Source organism: Lissotriton vulgaris, chromosome 2_1 (genome assembly GCF_964263255.1).
Source record: "Lissotriton vulgaris chromosome 2_1, aLisVul1.2, whole genome shotgun sequence".
In the NCBI taxonomy this organism is placed as follows: Eukaryota; Metazoa; Chordata; class Amphibia; order Caudata; family Salamandridae; genus Lissotriton; species Lissotriton vulgaris.
This window is the reverse complement of record NC_141687.1, coordinates 2,072,864,182-2,072,887,887: the sequence shown is the minus strand read 5'-3', so window position 1 is coordinate 2,072,887,887 and position 23,706 is coordinate 2,072,864,182.

The window sequence follows — 23,706 nt, the reverse complement described above, 5'->3', positions numbered from 1 at the left end:
GTTGGTTGGAGTGGCTGCTCTAAAGTCTGGGCCGCAGGATTCATCCCCCCATGTCTCTGTGATGAATAGAAGATCCAGTTTATGCGTATCGATCAGGTCGGCAATTGTGTTTGGGAAGTGATCTAGCGTTTATTAAAGCTGCTAGCACTTGTTGTGGGGCAGTCTAAGGGGGGTTGGGAGTTTCCTTTATACAAGTAGAACATTTGAATGGGCCTAGGATGGGATTGGTATATCCGAAATGTGGTAGAGCATGGGGTATTTCTGCTACATGCCTGAGGTTCAGTAATTCGGCAGAGGTGTGAGTAAGTCTCACCTTATCAGGATCCAGACGTGGGACAGGAGCGGCAGGGGGGGTAGCCCTAAGCCCGTCCTCGGCGCGGACGAGCGCAGATGAGCTTGCCTTATGCGCGCCTTCGGCGCACAATCGTCGCGCCCGCTGCGCTCGTCCGCTGCGCTTCCGGTTACTGTACATGCTTTATCATCCAGCGAGGGTGACGTGGAGAGGGGACGTGGTCAGCGTAGATGGGCGTGTCCGCAGCTGGAGAATGGCGGCGTTGCCCTGGCAACAGTCAACCGCGTCAGCCTTCAATCGGCTGGGCGGCTGTCTGCGCGATCAGGAGGCAGTGGCCTGGGTCAAATTAGCAATTTTAAAAACAAATTATACACAAGTAAAATTTCGATGCTAGCTCCCGGCTTTTCGCCTCAGGAGTGAGTTCAGTGAACGCCTCGCTTTTGATCAGCGAGCGTTCATATAGTGTGGAGAGGGGGCGTGGTCAGCGTAGATGGGCGTGTCCGCAGCTGGAGAATGGCGGCGTTGCCCTGGCAACAGTCGACCGCGTCAGCCTTCAATCGGCTGGGCGGCTGTCTGTGCGATCAGGAGGCAGTGGCCTGGGTCAAATTAGCAATTTTAAAAACAAGTTATACACAAGTAAAATTTCGATGCTAGCTCCCGGCTTTTCGCCTCAGGAGTGAGGAGTTGTCAAAGAAAACCGGCCCAAGTATACCTTGTCATATGGTTACTACGTTTCTATATATTGTGTTAAGTTAGCATGAGCTTATTAAATGTTTAAACGCAATATTTTCTTCCAGCTTGAGTTTGCACACGACACCTAATTGTTATTGTAGCTTTCAACCTAGACGAAAGATGTGATTTATTTGAGAATAATATGTTATTGCTCTAGTATCAGTCGTGCTTGGTACACTTGGTACAACTGTCTGTACACCGAGAACTGCACACTCTAAGAATAACCTAACACAAGGTTGCTGAAGGCCTGATCCTCGCACCACGTTAGACATAACACAAATAATGTTGCTGCCAACATTGGGCTCTACGCGGGTTTAAGATACAGTTACAGGGAATGAATCAACACACTTGATGCTTCGCATGCAGAGAGCTGGTAGCTGTTGATGTGATCTCCTCCTACTGAGAATTAGAGGTATGGGTCCGCCCTGCTAGAACCTAGATGAGACCTTCTTAGATATAATATAATATGCTAATTAGGGTGCGCGAAATATAGGTGATACAGAATTCTATAGATTTTTGCATCATAACATGCTATCACCTTTTGCTTATTATGGATTAGTGACTATGCTGCTAACTCTGATTTTTATAATATGTATGTTGATATTATACAAGATACTGCGTTTGAGAATGTTGCATTGAAAAATAAACATTTCAAACTTGCACATGTGTTCTTTGCCTCCCAGTTTCGGTTTGGAATGATTATATAACGAAAGAGTGTTCATGTGTTCCACGATACCTGAGGTATTCTAAGTTCATGTTCTGGATTGTCTAAGTCATTGGTAAGTTATTACTACCGATGAGACACTGTAGCTAGCTTGGTAAGGGGATTTCTGAAACAAAGGTGAGTTTTGGGTCATCCTAATTCACCCAGGTTCTAGATCTCTGTGCACAGTTCTGTGGGAGAACGGAAACCCTGCTACATGGCGCCCATACGTTGATTGGCCTTATTTCATGACACTCGAGCAGTATATCATTCAAACCTTAACGCCTTCATTCCCGTTTCCGGAAAACGTCAGTGTCGGAAAAACCTACCTATTTTTGAAATAGGTCTTTTTCAAGCTTGAATCTATCTGTAAACGGTTTCTTTGAATTACTACCCAGTTGTGCTACAAAGTAATCTTTGTTTTTTCACATTCCTGTGCTGACATGGCACAAGCCGTGGACATCCCGCAGCATAGTCGCATTGTGGTGCGTGACCATTTGCGGACTTATGATGTTCCTATGGAAGGCTTGGCTGTTGTTCTGGTAGTGAGTGCGGAACATGCTTACCCGTACGAACTGTTTTATTCGTGGGTGACATTTCCGCCAGTGGACGCTAATTCTGGAGTGTTCCATTCATACACTGCCTCAGCTGTACCGGCCGCGTATGCTCCGTACAGAACACTGGACGTTCCTATTGATGCTTGGCAGCATGGAGTTTGGTTTGGTGGCGCCCTACCGCACGCTTTATCCGCTTCGAGGTTAGGTCCTTTGTCCATGCCGGGCACACCTTGGCCCGCTTTGGCTGGATTCACTCCTCACCCTCAATGCGCCACTTGTAACGTGGGAGATCTGCGGCGGCTTCATGAAGTCGCGGTGGAAGTGATTAGAGCGCTTGTTCATTACACTAGCCGTAATGTTCAGGACACGGCCCCTAGGGGCGCACAGCTTCGTGCAGAACATGCTGGTCTGAAAATCAATCCGGTCATGGTAAATTCCGTGATGGGTAAAAAGCCCCAGGACAAGGATGATTTTCCGTTCTGGCTTGCTGAGAAATTCGGCCAGCTGGAAGCTGTGTTTCCCAACACGAGTCCGGGTGATAAACACCGGATTCTTACACTAAGTTTGCCGAAAGATTTGGCACCTGAACTTGTTGACTGTGAGACCTGGGGTAAGACTTTTGCAGCGGTCTATTCGAGGTGCTATGGCTCCCCGTCTGTGACCAATCTAGGTGGGGTCCTTAAACGTGTTCAAGACGAACACGGACCGGAGTCGGCTGTTGAATTGGGTATGCGCCTGTGTGGCTCCTTTGATGTAGTTTGCGATCTGATCCTTGCGAATGTCAAGGGGGATGCAGTGAACTTTCAGGTTGCGAACGCATTGGCGTTGGTTCCCGAGGCCGAACGACCCCGACGGTTGGCAAGGATAATTGTGGCTGCTTACAAAACGGTTGGCCGCAATGCCATGGGGGTTAAAGCTTTTCCTGATAAGGAGAAGAAGCAGCCCCAGGGTCAGACATCGGAAACTAGTGGTCAACAAAAGTCCAAAAAACAAAATTGGCCTAAAAAGCAGAATCAGGGTAAGCAACAACAACAACAAACACAGGTTTCTGCTCCTGCGACTCCGTTGCCTGCGCAGTCGGATCGTGTTTATGATTTGCGAGACCGCGCGATGATTAAATCGCCTGAGAGGTTTCAGGCATCTGACCAACGCTCTCCTCGTTCCTTTCAGGACTCATCGGCTCCGTCAACCGGTGGTGGAGTGGGCGGCAGGGGCCGGGGTGGCCAGCCAGGACGTGGTCAGCCCCGCCCGCGGAACAGTGGAGAGCAGCAGGAAGGCTCTACGCCCAAGAGACCACAGTTTGCCATGAAGAAAGTCGCCGCCCTGACAGCGCATCGTTATGCCCCAGATAGTGAGAACGCGGCTGCGGAATCTGACGTGGGCTCTGACCTTGCTGGACAGCGCAGCAGAGATTACCATAGTGAGAGAGGCCCTCCGTCCACTGTTGAAGGTGACAGCGACTGATACTTATGTTGTGATTGAAACTGCTGATACGCATGTTGCTCCCCCTGAACGTCTTTTTGAAATTGTCCTGTTAATTGAAGGTGACATGCAGCGAACTGTAAAAGGGGTATTTTGGGAAAATCTCTCGTCTACGTATCACATTTTGCTTTCGGAGGCTGACTGGCCCCCACCTTTTGTTCTCGCAGCTCCGCGAGGGGAGGAGGTAATCCTGCCCAGTTTCGCGCACACTGTGCCGAGGGTGGAAGCGCTGCATTTTGCAGAAGAGTGGGCTCTGGCGCTTGTGCCGGCTGTGTACCGTAATCAGTGTGGCTGGGATAAATTGTCACCAAGCCACGAGATTCCTTTACGGTCTCAGCCACAGCCTCAACCTCAATATCCCATACGGCGTGAAGCCAAAGCTTCAGTCGCGGCTATCCTTGAACAATTGGAATATCAAGGTGTAATTGAAACGTGTGTGTCACCGATGAATAACCCCCTTTTTACTGTGAACAAGCCGGACGGCTCATATCGTTTGGTTTTGGATTATAGGCATTTGAACTCGCATTGCCGTAACTGCGCAGTACAGAATACTCATGGCTCTGCGTTAGTGAATAGTCTTGAGCGTAAACGGTTCAAAACCACGCTTGACATTTCCAATGGTTTTTATGCCCATAGACTAGACGGTCTAAGTTCCCAATGGACCAGTTTTACATGCGGCGGTGTGCAAAAAATGTTTCGGCGACTCCCAATGGGCTACAAGAACAGTCCTGAAGTATTCTCCGCCCGCATTGTCTCTCTTCTGGAGGGCTTCGACCCAATTGCTTGTTCGTATGTGGATGACATTTATCTCACAGACGACGATCTTTGGGAACATCTGTGTTGAGTAAATAGTATAATTTGTAACTTTGCTGACATAGGTTACAAGTTTAACTTTGCAAAGTCGCACATTGCAGAGTACACAGTGTTGTTTCTAGGTTACGAGCTTAACAACGAAGGGAAGGGTTTAGCACCCCACTTCCTGGAGAAATGCGCACAGTTGCGTTCTCCGACAACACTGAAAAAATTACAATCTCTGCTGGGCTTTTTGAATTTCGGGAGGACTTACATTCCGGAATATGCCCAGCGTATCAAGCCTTTGTATGCTTTGATACAACCATCTTTTTCCAAATCATGCTGGCTGCCTGAGCATTCAGCCATTCTACAATCTTTGCACGCTGATTTGCTCGCTTCTGAATACTTACAGACTCGTGATAACCAGACCAACCTGGTGATAAGAATTATCCCTGGGGCGGTGGGGTTCACGTACCTGACTTTTAATGAAGGAGATACAGTACCTATTGCTTACAAGTCACACTTGTACACTTCGGCTGAATTGCGTTTTTCCATAGTGGAGAAGGTTTTAACGGCTGTACAGATGGCGATTCTTAAGGAACGTGCCCTGTCACAAGGAAAACGCATGTTGGTTGTTACCCGTGTCCTACCTTAGAGGCGGTTACGAAAGCCAGTGTACCTAATTCCAAAGCTTTGCACCCTCGGTGGATTCAATGGGCTGCGTCCTTGACGTCCCAGGATGTCACGTTTATTTTTGACGCCACTTTACGGTCGCAGGAGTATTTACAGTATGAATTTGTTCATCCTGCTCCATTAGCAATGCGGCCGTTGGAGGATTTCCATTGCATCATTTACACTGATGGTTCGGCGCAGGTTGCACATGGCTCTAAACATGCCTACGTTTCCGCTTGCGCCATTGTGGTCGGTGCCATGGTGAACGATGAGTTCAAGTCCAGTGTCGTGCACACGCAGACACTTGGGGACTGCACCGCACAATTAGCAGAGCTTCGTGCTCTGATGCTTGCATTGGAGTACGCAGATCCTAGTGTGACGACTTTGATCGTAAGTGACTCTTACTACTGTGTCCAGTCTTACAATGAAAACTTGTTCTTTTGGATTCAGAATGAATTTCGTGATTCCAAAGGTAGCACAATAAAACATAAAATGATCTGGGTCCGAGTGGCGTAACTTAAAGAGAAGTTGCCACTCGTGTTTGTGATTCATACTCTCGGTCATCAGCGCGTGGGGGTCCACGCTGTTGGCAATTCGCTTGCTGATGAAGCAGCGAAGTCAGCGGTATCAAAATACTTAGTTGCAGCAGTCACGAGGTCCAAAAGCAAAATAGATGATGACATCTTGGCAGCAGTTGCTGCAACGGAGAAGGGAAGTAAATATCCTGCGGGGTTTCCTTCTAAGTACACATACCACTTAAGTCCCGATAAGGTTCCTTATGTGAAAATCCCTGATGTTGGCGAACGTCTAGTTCCCAACTCGGATCGCAGGGCTGCTTTGATTACAGAGGCTCATGAAGGTGTGGCGTCTGCGCATGCGGGCGTCTCAGCCACTGTAACTCAGCTACAACAAAGATTCTGGTGGCGGGGACTGTACAAACAGACGCGCGATTATGTTCTTCAATGGGACATTTGCCAGCAGATTAAGCCTTCAACTGCTGCGCGTCCGCCTCAGACACGGTTGTATATCTCGAATAAACTATGCTTGGATGCGTTTATTTGGATCACTGCGCTCCATTTTCTTCTGATACTGCATACAAGTACATCTTAGTAGCAGTAGATTCATGCACACGCTTTGTGTGGGTATGGCCACATCGGAGCGCTGATTCACGTACTGTCATTAAGGATTTGCGTGTCTTTGTGGGAATATTTGCCTGTGGTACTTTCCATTCGGATCAGGGTCCGGCTTTCGCCTCTAAGGCGTATAAGGATGCTATGGTTTCGATGGGGGTCCAAGTCAGGTTTTCGAGTCCCTACAGACCTGAGGGTAACAGTGTAGTTGAACGAATGAACCGCGACTTAAAGCAATCTTTGACAGCTCGAGTTATAGGCACTGGCAGAAACTGGTTAGCCCACCTCATAGGCGTGCAGCGTGCGCTTAATAATCTCCCTAGAAGGTCTCTGGGTGGGCGGACCCCATACGAAATGCTCTTTGGTATCAAGATGTATGTCCCTGACCTCGATGGGCTAGACAGCAAGGCCCAGGCCACGGCCTTGGACGTAGATGAACATTGCAATGTTTTACAGAATCTACAAAAGACCAGAGACAGTCTTGCAAAGGAACATTTGCCCTCCACATCGTATGACGCGTTGCAGATCCCGGTAGTTGGCTGGCTACCCCAAGTTGGAGAACTGGTTCGAGAGAAGATCGATAACAAGAAAGAGTTTGGTCCCTCATATCGTGCACCGGTTCGAGTTCTTGGAGTGAAGGGCACAAGAACAGTCATTTTACCTCCACTTCCAGGTCGTAAAGAAAACAGATTTATTTCTAGTGACAATGTCAAGACACACAGGGTGGCCGATTCTTCATAGCATGACACCGGCTGTATCCTGTCCTTCCATGGTGAGGCACTCTGTGCTGGCAATAAGATCTGGTGCAGAACAGGAGGTGTCCCTCGAGATGCCTGCCATATCCAGTCCTTTATTAAGTACTATTCCTGTTACTAACATTGATGAGCTGAACTACACTTATCCTGCTGATTTATCGATGCCTGATATACAGACCCGTTTGGCAGACCAATCCAGATTCTCTTTTGACTCTGTTTCGGAACTTTCAAAGAAACCCTCAAATATTTCAAAATATGCCAAGTTATTTAAAAAACATTTTTTGATTCCCCCGTGGACATACATTTGGTTGATCCTATTTTCATTTTACCTTTTCATGTCAATTGGTTTTGTGTTTTATTTTTTCCGCCTGATCGATGGTCACTACGTTAAAGAAAGAACAGGAATTCGGTACTTGAATGGAACATTGGCCCCTCTTTCCTCTTCACATTCAGCGCACAGACTAAAACGAAACTTAAATACAGTCAACATTACTGCTTGGCCTGTCCTTGATGGGATTGTGTGGGATGCGGTTAGGTTTCAGATACATGGGCCCACTGAAGTGATTAATATTCCAAATGTGCTTAGAGTAAACATGGGAGATGTGATTAAACAAAATATACGTTCTGATGATTGGGATATTCAGGCCGTAGAAGCATTATTCTCTGATTTGAAGTATTATGCTGCCTTCGATGCTGAGGATCTGTATTCAGATTCTACTAATTATGGTGATTTGTTTTGTTTTCAACACTATGGTAATCATTTTTTACATAAGACAAATTCCAGGAGGGTTGCTGTAAATTATACACAATGGGAACATTGCCCTGCTCCATTAGGTGGCAGCTCCAATACGTTTCTGAAAAAATACACTTATTTTACAGACTTTAATCAATCTAATCCCGAGTCATTTTATTTCAAAATGACACAAAAGTCCATGTCCAAAGTTAGACTTACCGATACAAAATTGCTGTATTCGAAGTCCTTTCTAGACAGGTTGGCTGTAGATGGCTACGAGTTTTGGAAAGGAACAATTGACCTTAAATCGGTTTGGGGTACCAAAGATTGGCAGGTACAAGGCACTGAGGCTTTGCACCGTGCATGTCTCGTCCCGAATCACATGTTGTTTTTAAATTCATCCATTTTCCAAACAACATGCTTTGGATTGGCTACTTCTAAAAAATTAAATACACCGACCATCCCAGATTTAGAGGAATATTCAGGTTGGGGTAATTTTACTGATTTGTCCATTCATGATTTGCAAGCTCTTTTGCACAATTCGTCCTTTAACATTTCCAGTTTGGATTCCAAGGGTTGGCTGATATGGCAGAAGAGTGCTGATTCTTGCCAACACCGTTTTCTGGGTTTGGCTGAAGGGTTCACAGAAGTCAGACCCGATCCCCGTTTTGAAGAAGACTATACTGTCACAACTTATTCTGTGGGGAAGCTGTGTCAAAATTGGTTACAACATTCCACATTAGCTGCAGTTAAACTACATCTGTCTCAATTAAATGCTAATGTGGATTTGAATGATTTTATAAAAGGCCCAGCTAAAGGTAGATCTAAACGATGGCTGTATGCGATTTACAATGAAATTTGGAAAGTTTCCCAAATTGAGGCTGCTAAACGCCTGAGAGCTATTGATCAAGCAAATTAAAAAAAGGTGCTTGCAGTTGTCGATAACAGTATTAACACGCTTTCTTCCCGAATTTACACGTTGAACAATATTGTGTCTTCTGTTGTTGACATTGTACATGATGAAGTGTCCGTGTTATATCATGGTCAAAATCAATTGCGTTCTGTGATGCAGTTTGCTTGGACACTACAGACTTTGAAGTCTGGTCGAGTGCCTTGGAATTTTATGAACGTCTCATCACTATTTGCCCCATTTAATTTGACTGAAAAACAGCGTATGCTATCAATGAGAGATGCATCATTTTCTATGTTACACATTTAAAAATTCGAATCCTTGCCCTTTTCTGTGGCTGAGGTGACTACTGCTACATGGCTTATCCATGGTGTTATTACCTTACCTTTTGCTCTGTATAAATTTACAAATTGTATGAAATATATGGCTATAGGGCGATATGAACCATTAGGCAGTGCTTTCTTACATGAGACATGGTCTTTACCATACACTTACAGATGCCTAAAAGAGGGAAATGAGGTGAATCTGAATGGTGAAGAATGTACACAGTCGCCTGACCGCTCACTAATATGCAGACACATCCAGTTGCATGGTTCTTGTAATCAGGACAAACCTAATTTGGCCTGTGTTTTGAAAGGGACACCAGTTCCTGCAATAGTTCCTGCGTTCACTTTATTGTCCAACGGTAGTTATTTACTTTTGAATAACGATCTGTGTTGTGGGTTACAGGCCGGTATCGCTTATGTGGTAACCATTTCAGAGAGGGTGGTTTGCTGCAAGAATGTGTTATATCCACCCACGCATGGGAATTCAGATGTTTCAATTTGGCCACGAATACCAACCTTGAAAGCTGAGTTCAATGGTTTAAGCCGTATAAGAGCCCTATTGTCTCAAAAGCAGGTGGCCCTGAGCTCTGCCCGCGAAACTTATGTCCTTCACATAGCAAACACACGCACAGAGGTGCAGGCACTTTTAAGTACTGATTTGCCGTTTCATTTCTCCGAGCTGGTTCATCAAATCTTCAATGCCTCCTCCACAACAAGCCTGGCTCATTTTTTTAAAATGGTTAGCAGTGGTCTCGTGACTACATTTGAAAAAGTATTTGGTATTATCCCTGCGTTCTTTCATTCTATATTCGCTAGCCTGTTTGGCGGATTTCCTGTTTTGCTGGCTTTGGCTGCAGGCGTTCTGGTGATATTTTACTTTATAAAACATGGATGCCCATCCTGCGCAAGGAAACGCTCAGCCCCTACTGATGCAGTTTCGCAACCGGATGCTTGATTACTATGGCTCCTTGCCGCTTGCGACTTTAAGCACGGCTTTTGGATTATCATTCAGATTTTCCTATTTCACATGTGTCCAGCCCGTGTTTCATTGCCTGAGCTGTGATTTCGACTGGGCCATTGATTTGTGTCTCTGTTTACCGACTTCTCCTGACGTCGATTTTGATCAGCTGGTGAACCCCGTAGTGGCTCACGAGTTGGTCTGTTCTGGCGAAAGGGTTATGGCTGTGGCAGCGATGCATGGACTAATGGGTCAGTGGGACATATTCGCAGCGGCGCATGACTTTCTGGCACATAGTGTTCTCGAGAACCCACTGAGTTGTCCTCTGATGTTGCTAGAGGAATCGGTATTGGAGGAGCACGTATGTTCTTTCCCATTGCTTAATTGGATGGCTGAACTGTTTTCGGATGATGACAGTGATTTCATGTTGGAAGCTGTAGCTACCTATTTTGCATATTCATTCAACCCATGAGTGACTTTGAAGACTTTCATTATTATGGCACGTGACTTTTTAGTAATTCTGAATGGTGCCTTTTTCAATACGAACATTCGATTTTCATATGTTCTGGGCCTATGAACTGAGAGTAGGCCTTAAGTTCGACTTTTATATTTTGTGTGGCCACTATAGGCATTCATACATATTTTTGTTTTTAAATTTTACATACATTTGCATACATTTAGCTTGGCTCAATATCATTGAACTCTGCTTTCATGTTTTACCTTTCATGTGGTATTAGCTTGTGTTTTCTCCTTTTTAAACCGTCCTCGGATCATTGGGGGGGTGTCATATGGTTACTACGTTTCTATATATTGTGTTAAGTTAGCATGAGCTTATTAAATGTTTAAACGCAATATTTTCTTCCAGCTTGAGTTTGCACACGACACCTAATTGTTATTGTAGCTTTCAACCTAGACGAAAGATGTGATTTATTTGAGAATAATATGTTATTGCTCTAGTATCAGTCGTGCTTGGTACACTTGGTACAACTGTCTGTACACCAAGAACTGCACACTCTAAGAATAACCTAACACAAGGTTGCTGAAGGCCTGATCCTCGCACCACGTTAGACATAACACAAATAATGTTGCTGCCAACATTGGGCTCTACGCGGGTTTAAGATACAGTTACAGGGAATGAATCAACACACTTGATGCTTCGCATGCAGAGAGCTGGTAGCTGTTGATGTGATCTCCTCCTACTGAGAATTAGAGGTATGGGTCCGCCCTGCTAGAACCCAGATGAGACCTTCTTAGATATAATATAATATGCTAATTAGGGTGCGCGAAATATAGGTGATACAGAATTCTATAGATTTTTGCATCATAACATGCTATCACCTTTTGCTTATTATGGATTAGTGACTATGCTGCTAACTCTGATTTTTATAATATGTATGTTGATATTATACAAGATACTGCGCTTGAGAATGTTGCATTGAAAAATAAACATTTCAAACTTGCACGTGTGTTCTTTGCCTCCCAGTTTCGGTTTGGAATGATTATATAACGAAAGAGTGCTCATGTGTTCCACGATACCTGAGGTATTCTAAGTTCATGTTCTGGATTGTCTAAGTCATTGGTAAGTTATTACTACCGATGAGACACTGTAGCTAGCTTGGTAAGGGGATTTCTGAAACAAAGGTGAGTTTTGGGTCATCCTAATTCACCCAGGTTCTAGATCTCTGTGCACAGTTCTGTGGGAGAACGGAAACCCTGCTACAACCTACTATGTGTGTCTCCGTTGTCAGGTCCGTTACCCCATCATTTTCTACTCGTAATGACCATAGCTGATTTATGATGCATGGTTCTTGAAGTCAGCTGCTGTCACTGCTGGTGGGATTGAGCTTTACTCAATCCCTCCCTATCTATGCAGCCCTTTGAATCCAAGACACATGGTTGTGGAGTTCTCCCTGTCGATGCTTTCTTACATTAGATTCCACAATGTATGCAAAATCAGTGGAACCTGTGGTTGTTGGCTGTGAATTAGAACGTGTTGTTTTAGTCGAGCATTATGATTATTTATAGTCCAGATTATGTAAACCTCTATGTGCTATTCGCTCCCATTACAAAGGGAGCTACATTTTTAGACTCTCTGGAAGTCAAGGTGTATAATCTAAAGCCTCATTATCTTGTCAGAGAAGTTTAAATTGAGAAGTAATGCAGAACCACTTCCTGAATGTATGAATTGTCTTGTCCTTCCATGTACTGTGCATCCTAGACTGATTCCAAATCCGAACATGTTTATACACACATTGTTAATGGGACCTTTCTAATTTTGATGCTGCTGGTTGTTCACTTTCTCCTGGACTGTCCTACCCAATTTGCGTTTTGAACTGGTATTTGTTGTTATCCAATTGATTATCTCCATGTCTCTGCTAAGAAGTACCAAAGAGCAGAGAGAGACTTTGAAATTATTGGGAACAAAGATGGTGCATTCTGTGTGAATTATGTTGGTATTGAATTCTATTCTAGTGCCCTTCCTCCTCCAATGTTGTAACCTGAAACCTTTATACTAGGTATGACTCAGGGTGTTTGCTAAACTTGGAGAATCCCTAATAAGACACTATTATACATTGATTCTAATAAAGTGGTCGAAGTTTTGATTTGCTCTTTTTTGCCAGTGAAGGAAATAGTAGCTTACTTAAGTTTACTTAGAGATATTCAGAGAAGTTATTTAAAAGGGCTTTGATATTCTTCCACTACCAAAATGTTTAATAAGTAATGCCACATAAAGGGCATATGAAGTAAGGATAAAAAATCAAAGGCTGTTAAAAAAATAAAATGAAAACGTTGGCCCTTTACTCTGACAATTATTAAGTGATGAATGAAGTTATTCAGTCTGGAGCTCCCACAAATGTTGGCCTATGGTGTGCCAAATGCTCAGCTGAAACACCTAAGTAACTGAATGGTTATGATAGTGAAATACTTTGGACTGAGTATTTTTCTAATTTGTTTGAATGTCTACTATTTTTCAGTGTACTATTTACCAAAGTATGTTATGAAAAGTATTGCTAGCCAGTTTCACTCAGGAAAACATTAAGAATGTGATGTATGTGTCTTTTCGTGCAAATGATGGGAAAAGTAAATACAGGGGCAGAAAGTTATTGTTCCATTTGTTAAGATGTTGTCTCTTTTCATTCCCGCTGTGATGGTTTCTTCTGCTTTTTATTAAATATTGTGAAGTGTCCTCAAAACTGCCTTTGAACATTTGTTAAGATAATTTTTTTAAATGTCACTATTGGATTGAAACATTCAAGAAATCTAAAGTTTAAGAAATTATTTTACTTTGAATATGTGTTTATCATTAAAATTATGTATCTTTTATATTTGTACAAAGAAATGCTTAAAAAAACAAGGTTATAATCATTGCGAACTGGAGAGCCACAGGGGATTTTTTTCCGGTGGCTATTTTTTCTACTTCCCAAAATAATTGTTTTACGGAGAATATTCTTGTGCTGTATTCAAACATATGCATTGAATGTATTTGATAATTATGTCTCAAATACCATCAGCACATTCTACATCCATTGCCTGAATGCCACCATTTTCGATGTAATCTGTTATCAATTATTCACAGTTAACAAACAGCGGCGAAGCATGGTCCAAACTGATATTCAATTTACTCATAAATAATGTGAACCATACGCTGACCTAAAAGAAAATCTTTATCAGAGACTAAATTGTATTTTGGGGGACTGCGAAATTAGGGTGCACCAAGATTGAGTGTGGAATAATTGCGCCAAATAAGTACTTTTGCTGAGGTGGTGTTGGCTAACAAGCAGTGTTTGAAGAGACGGTGTTCTGTGATTTCTTTTGAATATTGTTTGCATAGCATTATAAAACACGAGAATTATCTAGCCGTAGTAATCCTATCAAATGTCTGACCTACAGCGCGAAATTCCTGTTCGTGAGTGCACATTAATTACAAAGCAGCTCTAACACGTTGCCAAGTTCAAATGGAGCACGTCCATGAGAAAGGTCAGCAGTTTCTTTCAGGACGCTCCCTGAAAAGGTCTTGCTTGGGGGAAGAAAAGACACTCTATTACTATCATGGTGTTTTCAAAACACTAGAAAAAATGAAGGTGTGTACAGGGAATACCTGTTGCAGGCTTATGCTAACCAAGAACCTTTTATATAAAAAAAATAACTACTGCATATCATTTTAATGCATCTGAATAGGTGCTTCCAATAATACAAGTGTACTACAACAGGAATAGAAATTATTTTTAGTTTTAATCCGCATTACAGGAAAATACGGTTCATATTGGTCCTAATAAAAGGTTCATGTTGGCTTTCACTAAGTGTAACCCGAATAGTTCAAACACACAAAAGCAACTAAACAAATAAAAAGGATAGAGAATGGAAAGAAAAAAAGCATCGATAAAGTAAAGTATTGTCTCCCCCTTCCCACCCTCCCCGCACCCCACTTCAACACACCGCACTCAGGAGAACTTCTTTTTAGGCGGTTGTACATGTGATCTAAAGGGGAACTTCTTTTTAGACTGTTGTGTACATGTGATCTAATACAATTGCCATCAATCACAGCGGAAGAAAACCTGTGGCTGAAGTGGGCTGGCAAATTGCCAATGAAATAGAGAGTGATGGGGGAAGCAAAATGTTACTCACAGCGGGACAACCAATGGATGAATTGGGTTGACCCAAAGCCTCGTCAATGCATATATGCACTTTTATTTTTATTATTTATGATTTTTTTATTATATGAGGCTGTAAAGACAGCTGAAGATATCTATAGCACGACCAACAATGAAGTGTCTAGTAAGAACTGTTGGAAACATCAAATACATTGTTGCATCATTAAGCAACCATTCTCTCATTCTAGAGATAAGTGACTTCTCTTGTTATTTGTCTTTAAAAACGAATGTATTTTGCATGTGTTGGACAGATTTAAATGAAAGAATCCTTAAAACTGTCCTTATTTTCTGACATCTTTTTTAAACTGTATTATTTTTAGGCCTATTTCAAGATATTAACCTTCAATGCACTGTTCACTGAACAAAAACAAGGTCTAATTTTTAATGACCAGTATAACATTGAGAATGAACACTCCTGATTTACCATTTGAAGTCAAATCAATCAATCAGGGATTTATAGCGCACACTACTCACCCGTAAGGGTCTCAAGGCGCTGAGGGGGGAGGCAGGGGCGGAAGTGGATTCGTAAAGTGCCTTATCCATCATCATAGTCCTTGGAACTCACACTCAGTATTTTGACACAAGTCCACATCATCTTTGGCTAGCTAAAGAAAGCCGAGCTTGCAATTAAAGTATTCTAAAATATTTCTGCTTGAACAATAAATAAAGATGTGCAATGCATTTGGTTTAAGTGAAAAGGGGTCCAAGCTAATTTGCAGCTATTTTTCCTTTCTCAAAGTAAACATAACAACAAAAGAGTAAACTAAAACTTCAAGGTGATTACCAAGGACTTGTGGACCAGCCTCACAATTAAGACTGTAGCAAAAGAGTACGAATACAAATGTTACAACAGTCTATACTTTCGTGCCCATTTCCCAGATGCTGGTCATACTATGAGGAGGACAATACCCACAGCAGTAGCCACTATGTGAAAAAAAATGTATTCCTACTCCACCCAACCTGCCTAGGTATAAAGGAAGTATGTTGCAGGCAATATTCCTGGATTATCTTCGTGTTGGGCGGGAGTATGTTTGCTCGTTTTCCTTATGGACTCAGAGCCTTATGATGTCTGAAGTCTGTCCTTGGTCAGACAGGGGGGTTTTATTCAAGAATTTGTAATGCCTGTTGTAACAGCTCACAAAGGTTTCCTGGTAGAGGATTGGGTGAAGCTGGATGAATAGGACTAGCAACACATATTTAATCACTCCCTGTACAACCATAGCATATGATAGCTACAACAGGAGAATCACATGGTGAGGACATCACTGAAAGTTTCAGCAAAATAAGGGGACACCAGCTGACAGTGTAAAAGATGCCGCTTGAAGGAACCGCAACAATAGTCTTGGCCACCACAACAATAGACTTTGCCACATTATGACTTGAATTGGTAAATTTCTCTCTCCTCCTTCTTCCCTCATTGTTCATTCATCCATTCAATTGCCTTTATTCCATTTAGAATGCTGAAGTGAAACTTGCTGTAGAACGTTGACACTGAGGTGGATGAACAGCCATACAGCAAAACAGAGGACTCTGTAAAGAGCAAAACGCTCTACTTACCTTATCTTGCATGATACTTGTTGTATCTTATTTCTTCCTGCTGCTCAGCTTGTATGTATGACTTGTGGAATGTTAGATGATTGGAATGTTGGTGTGCTGTGAATGCCAGTTGGGTGAGGGCTGAGCAGCAGGACAGCTGCTCCTGATGGGGTTGTTGTTATAACTTATGACTTAACATCTTAATTTAATAAAGTAACTTAAGAATCTACAGTTCCAGCTTCTTTCGGATTACTTCATTTGGCGACATTTGGTGATCACTCTGAAGAAGAATCTACGCGTGCAAATAAAAAAAGTAACTATAAAGAAAAGGAGTATTGGACTGGAACAAAGAAAAGAAGAAAAGAAGACAAAGCTTGATTTGATGAAGAACCCGTGCGTGCAAATTCAAGGAATATTAAAGACAAATCAGAGACTTGACTGTTACAAAAAGGGAAGTTAAAGCTGGTTGGAAAAGGAATCCTGAAAGGTATTGTAAAACGGAAAACAACGAAAACTCGAGGTAAATGACTTTTTATTAAAAGTGTGTCTGGAGTGTTGTCTGACAATCTAACCCCATCAGTGACCCGGACATCGGTCGCCCTGAAACCCAGGTTTACCAGACCCATGACAGTAATTCGAACCTCGGAGAAATGTGTATGTTGACTCTGCGTGATCTTTCACCGCTAATCAAAGTGATTAATGCCAGCAGCACTGTTTGAGAGCAAAGATTGAGTCACAGAGAAAATCTTTTCGTGACATTTGTATTAGCGTAAACAAATTACTGACTCTTGTAAAATTTACTGGTTGTTCGGGGGCATAAAATCGAGCCTCTGTGAAGAGGGAAGGGCGCTTACTTTTGAAAAAAAAAACTGAAGTGCATTATTTCTACAGCGTTTTCTGTTTACCAAGTAGAGGCATCATTTAATTACCCCAAAGTGCACTAGACCATGCAGTAGTTTTGAACTCGGAGGCAGGAAATCGAGCCTCGGTGTTTAGTTTTGTTATGTTTTTGGTTGAGAAAAAAGAGGGAAAAAGGAACGGCGCTGTGGTGTTATAACGTGAATGTTGAGTGGATGGAAAAGACAGTCGTGTACTTTTGAGCTATTGGGAATGAAAGTAAAGTATTTATCATTTTTACCGTCACATTTAGCAAGGAAAAGGTAACGGTTACTGTTTTCTTTTAAAATCGCCACGTGCCGGTTTAAACTCTCAGGGTTTACCTCATCAGTCGCCTTCAGCATCATCCTCTGTGACGACTCATCACTCCATTCACGGAAGACAAATGTGCGGCGTTTGTGGTGCATAGTCGTGCCGTGAACCAACCGGCACGACGTTGAGATGCGTGCCTCCATTTCAGCGCTGTCTTTGTTTAAGAGCGTTACCATGGATACGTCTCTTGTGCTTTGCGAGACTCTTTACCACTCGTTTATATGGTTCGTAAGCAGTCAATATTGCCGTGTACTGTCTTTGCTTGAATCTACAGACAGCGATGTGATAAGGGCATGATATGAGACGTTGCTAACAAGTGCAATTTGGAAACTTTTTTTTAAGAAGTTTTTTTTTTTTGCTATGTTTGTTCACCAAAAGTCATTGAAATGCATGGTACTCTACCCGAAGGTTGTTGGGTGTAGGTTTAGAGTCCCTGTAATTTGTTTGGCAGTAGCTTCAATGGAAAAGGTTTTAAAATGGCCAAGAACATGGAAGAAGTTTAAAGTGGACAATGATTATGGCGTGGTCTAGCTGGTCTGAGAGCACAATAGATGTTGGTCAGAGGTACCAGTGTTGGACGAGGGTCTCATAGACCATGTTAATGTTGTATCTTATTTCTTCCTGCTGCTCAGCTTGTATGTATGACTTGTGGAATGTTAGATGATTGGAATGTTGGTGTGCTGTGAATGTCAGTTGGGTGAGGGCTGAGCAGCAGGACAGCTGCTCCTGATGGGGTTGTCGTTATAACTTATGACGTAACATCTTAATTTAATAAAGTAACTTAAGAATCTACAGTTCCAGCTTCTTAAATGAAGTAATCAGAAAGAAGCTGGAACTGTAGATTCTTAAGTTACTTAATTAATTTAAGATGTTAACCCCTCCCCTGCTGATGACGGAACCGCTCCGTCATCAGCTACAGTTGAGCTGTGCTGATGACGGAGCGGTTCCGTCATGGCCCGGCCGCCGCGCCTGCGCGGCGCTGATTTCGCGCCTGCGCGGCAATCTTAATGAGCGGGGCGGGTCATGACGGAACCGCTCCCTCACCAGCACAGCTCAACTGTAGCTGGTGACGGAGCGGTTCTGTCACCAGCATGGGCGGCCGCGCAGCCGCCCGCCCCTTTAGCGCTGCGGCGGAAAAGCCGCCGCAGCGAATAAGTTATAACGACAACCCCATCAGGAGCAGCTGTCCTGCTGCTCAGCCCTCACCCAACTGACATTCACAGCACACCAACATTCCAATCATCTAACATTCCACAAGTCATACATACAAGCTGAGCAGCAGGAAGAAATAAGATACAACATTGCTCATGCCAACTTTGGTAACAAGGATGGGATCGCTGTGCAAGTGGCAGCTATGGGTCCTCTCCCTTGATTCTACATTGCTGCTGCTTCCTTACTGTTAGAACTGGGATTTCTGGTTGGCTATGGCTTACGCCAAAGCCAGGCGGAAACCACCATTCTAGTCAGGGCAAGGGAGTCACACGCCAAGATAACCCCTGCTCACCCCCTTGGTAGCTTGGCACGAGCAGACAGGCTTATCCCGGAGGCAATGTGTAAAGCATTCGCGCACGCACACAACAGCAACAACATCCTAGGCACACCACAAAAGGAACTCCACACAAGGTTATATGAAAATAACTTTTGTATTGTCAAAACACATCAGATAGTAATCACACAATATACATTGTGCCAACTGGCACGGGCAATATTCACAAGGGATTATTTATACCAGTACAGGGCCACGTGGGCCACTGTCAGAATCAGCACTTAGTAGAACTGGCACTTAGAATAACTGTCACACCAAATACCAATTAAAGATCACAACCAGTAACCACTGGTAGGAGGTAGGTACACACTACGCAGTACTAATAACCATAGGCCTAGATCACGCATGGACACATAACCTCTCTAGTATAAACTATACTAGGCAAAGCAACCTCCTAAACATGAAAACACAGAGGTATCACAGGCAGAATGGCATTGCACAATTACCCATAAATCACATTTAGACCTAACCAGTAAAAATACAGTAGGCAATCTCCTCACTAGTCTAAACACATTAGACCCTGCCCCTTAAGCATAACTCACATTTAGGGGCGTAACTCACAGTGAAACATAATCTCACTAACATAAACCTCCATAGGTAAAACCATCTCTAGAGGTATCAATACAGTGTGCGTAAAACATACTAAATGCATTATATTTCCTAGCACCACATTTAAAGCATATGAATCACATTAGGCAATCATCATCACAAACCTAGTAATTACATTGTGCAAAAATCACATTAGGGCCTTGCGCCCTACCCACAAACCAGTCCCCCTGGCCAACTGGCCATCCAAGAAGGGGCTCAAATGCCCTGTGTCCATAATGTCAGGGCACGCAGCGCCAGTCAGGGGTGCGCCACTGGCACAAACCTAAACGTTGCAGCTGCCAACTACGTGCTGGGCCGCTGAGGACAACAACAGGGCCTAAACGCTGCAGCTGGCACTAAGTGCTGCACAGCTGTAGAAGGCCTGGCACCTCTGTGCCACTTCTGTCCCTCTCGGGGACTTTCTATCAATTGCGCCTAAACGGTGCAGCTCCCCACTACTTGCTGGGCAGCTGTGAACTCAAAACTGCGACTGGGGCTTTCACTAGCCCTTAGGAGCAAACACTGCGCAATAGGTTGGAGCCCTCTAGCTCTGAATGAACAACAGTGCATTGGAGCCCTCTGGCTCTAGGCTCAACTATGCCCATTGGAGCTCTCTGGCTCCTAACTCCTCATGCCCCCAACATGTGGCTTTACATAAGGGTACTCCTGGGGGAGCCACTGGGTTCTTGAGAGCAACTATGTCCAAACTGGGGTATCACTGACCCCTGGGGACCCTACTGGGCCCTTTAATAAAATGTCCCCCAATCGTTGGAGCCTTCTAGGCTCTAGGAAATCATCAAGAACGTTGGGGCGGCCCGCTGCTATCCGTTGGAGCGGCCCGCTGCCATCGGGGCTGCTCTGGTAAAGGCACTGCTGTCGTGCCTCCATAGGTAGGGGTGCACGGGCCCCTCGGGGACTTCTTAACAACTAGAGGCATCATGGGAGTGGCCCCCTCTCAGGTGGGGGCCGCTCAGAAGAGGATGTTGCCATGCCCCCCTGCCCAGCCCTTACTCACTGGGCTCCAGTGCAGGGGGTCTTCTCCTCATGGCGACGCCAGCTTCCCCTCATCACGCCTGCTCCGGCCGCACTCCTCCTTCACCCGGGCCCCCTCCTGGGGCCCGGGGCTTCACCGCCATGCTGAAGGAGGCGGGGTAGGCTCCCGTCCTCCCCGCTCACCTGCAATGCTTCCTCTCCTGTCTGGTGCCATCGCGGGGTTCTCCTCTACGCATGGGAGCCCCGAAGCACAGCTCACGCTGCAGACTCTGCAGCCAGCGAGGTTTCAGGCTGCCTCCTTTTCCGAGGCTCCGTCCAGCATAGGGGACCCCCGCAACCGTCCGCAACACTCCTCCTGTGGTCGCTGCGGGGGCAACCAGCATCTCCGGTCACAGCAATGGCTTCCCCCCAGGCAGGGGGAAGCGGAAACAACATTCTCCCATCCCCGCCCACAACCAGGCGGCGGGCCCGACATCTCCATCCGGCGTTTTCCCCCGGGCTGCGGCGGTGAGATTCAGGGGCACAGAGAGGGGTAGGCACCCTCGAAATACAAAGTAAATAGCAGGGCGAGTACCTACTCTGGGGCACTTCAAAACGAGGTGGGCACCCGTAATAGAAATTATAAAATGTAAATAAAGACGCAGGGTGGGCACCTGCGCACTCGGGGCACACAAAGGGGCAGGAGCACTTACCTCCTTGGAAAACGACAGCGCTCTGCCCAGGGATGACAAGATAAAGCGCTCTCAAGGCGCTGGGGGCATAGACAGCACCAGGCCCCTAAGGGATGACCCCTACAGCAACCAGGGCCCCCAGCAACAAGGTCCTCCTAGGGGCAGAAGACAGGGGATCCAAAAGAAGTCCTCCAGCACCCCAGCAAGGCAGAGTGGTCCCCAGCCAAAGTCCATCAGCAATCCAGGGGCTGGGCAGGGCCCAGGGAGGCAAGCCTTCCCCTGGACCCCAGCAGCAGCACGCCCCTGGTAGATTCTAGTTAGGAAAAACAAGAACATTTTACAAGAGGTCACAGCCTCTTTTTATACTCAAAAATCCCTTTGTCTAGCAGGGTGTAGGCACTGTAAGAACCCGCTACAACTGGCGATGGGGAACTCCCTTTCACTGGCCAGGCTAGGGACATCAGATGCACCACAGGGGGTGGAGCCAGCATTGTGTGGGGAAAGCCCAGCCCTATTCAGGTCCCAGGTGCAGCCCCTCCCTCAGATCAGCATGCTGATCTCAACACTCACCACTGGGGCAGACCCATAATGACTCCTGGAGCCAGGCTCACCAGCCAGCTCCAGCCAATCACACGCCAGAGACAAATTACACAAACATGCCAACTTCTAGAAGTGGCACTTCCACACTAGACACAATCATGCTGCATTCATCATTGTGCAGCATTCAATCTCACTAGTTCGCGCATACAAACCTCAACCCTGCACTCCCCACACATCAGGAACTACCATGGTCACACATATTCCCCATGCATTCCTATGGGGGGCAGGTCACTCTCACCACACACACACAGAGCGCACGCGCTTTACACTGGACCACAGTGAAAAAGTGCGCAGAGGACTAAAATCACCAACACCAGGTTACAGAAACAGGCTAGGCAAAAGCAAAAGGTTTCGGGGTGAACCTGCCAAAAGGGCGGGTCCAACCCAACCCCCTTCCAGCCAAATCGCAGGGTAGACCAATAATTCCCTTGATGGGCTTCCCTGCTTTGGGCGACAAAACACGGACACAGGTCCGCACGGCAGGGACACCCTCCGGTTCTACGCCACTCTGAACCCACATAGTTTCCTCTCAACAAGAGCTCTCTGGCCCAACTAGGATACCCCACTGGCACTCTCTAGTCGTCCACGGCCAGGCCCAGGCCCTAGGCCATCCAGATGTCACAGGTCCTAACCAATCCACAGAGTGGGGGGCAGTAACCCCTGGCACACAATAGCCAGTCTCCACTCTCCCTCTCAGTGTAGCTACAACTACCACTGATCCTTCAACCTAGGGACCATACCCTCAGGCTGACCAGAGGTCACGGGCAAGCATGCCCTACCCTACCTCTACTTCTGGGGTTCTGCACCCTCCCAGGGAAGCACCCACCAGAACACATCTCTCCCACCAGATCAGGACCTCTCTCCATCACTGGTCTACAACCTGGAACTTGGAAACTATTTCACTTCGGAGGTACAAAGCACACAGCACAGTCCCTCTTCAAGCAGGTGGGGGACACAGCACACAGCAAAGTCCCCTTTCCTCTACCTTAGTGGAAACAACAAACTGCAGGTGAGCCCCAGAAAACACGGCAAGGGCAGCCCCCTCAGTCTCTTCAGCTGATCTACTTTGACGGAGTTTCCTTCTTGACCTGGAAGTTTCCTAATCTCCCAACCTAGGGTCTAAACCCTCAGGTTGCACCGGTGTCAGAGGCAAGGACGCCCTCCCTCTGCACCCCCTTCCAGAGTTCTGCACCCTCCCACCTTTGAGCAGTACCCCTGGAAGCCAAACCGTTCAGGACACTGATTACAGATGCTCTTCCCTCCAGATCAGGCTAAACCTGAACCTGGCCTCCCCCCTCCTTGGGGAACGACCTCCAAAGGCCCCACAAATGTTCAAGCACTCTAGACAGTCAAATGCCCAGCGAACCAGGACTTCTGCACCCTCCACTTAGGAGCGGTACTGCCCAACACCAGGACCGCCGGAGTTCTGGTTACAGACACTCCCCGTCCTCTAGACACAGGAAGATCCTCCTCAAATGACCTGTAAGTACAGCCTAGGCACCTGACCTGGTGCTCCCTTAGGGAACCCTCCAGGCCCTGAGACAGGGTTTCGGGGCAACGTGGGACACACCATCTCACACTTACTCCGCCTCCACTGAGACAGGACGTGAGCCCCTACACCCCTACCATTCTACTGGGACCTAGCTAGGCTACACATGAACCTCTTCCCCTACACAGGATCATCAGATACACAAGCCACTACTTTTAGAATCACTCCCCAATGCCTCTGCAAGACATCTAGCACACCACCAGACGTCCACCTTCTCGTCCATTGCCTCTGCAGCACCTCCTGCACACCACCAGAGGCCTACCTCCTGTGCAAGCTCCTTTTATTATCAAAAAAAAAACCTCACACCAACTCCTCTAGTT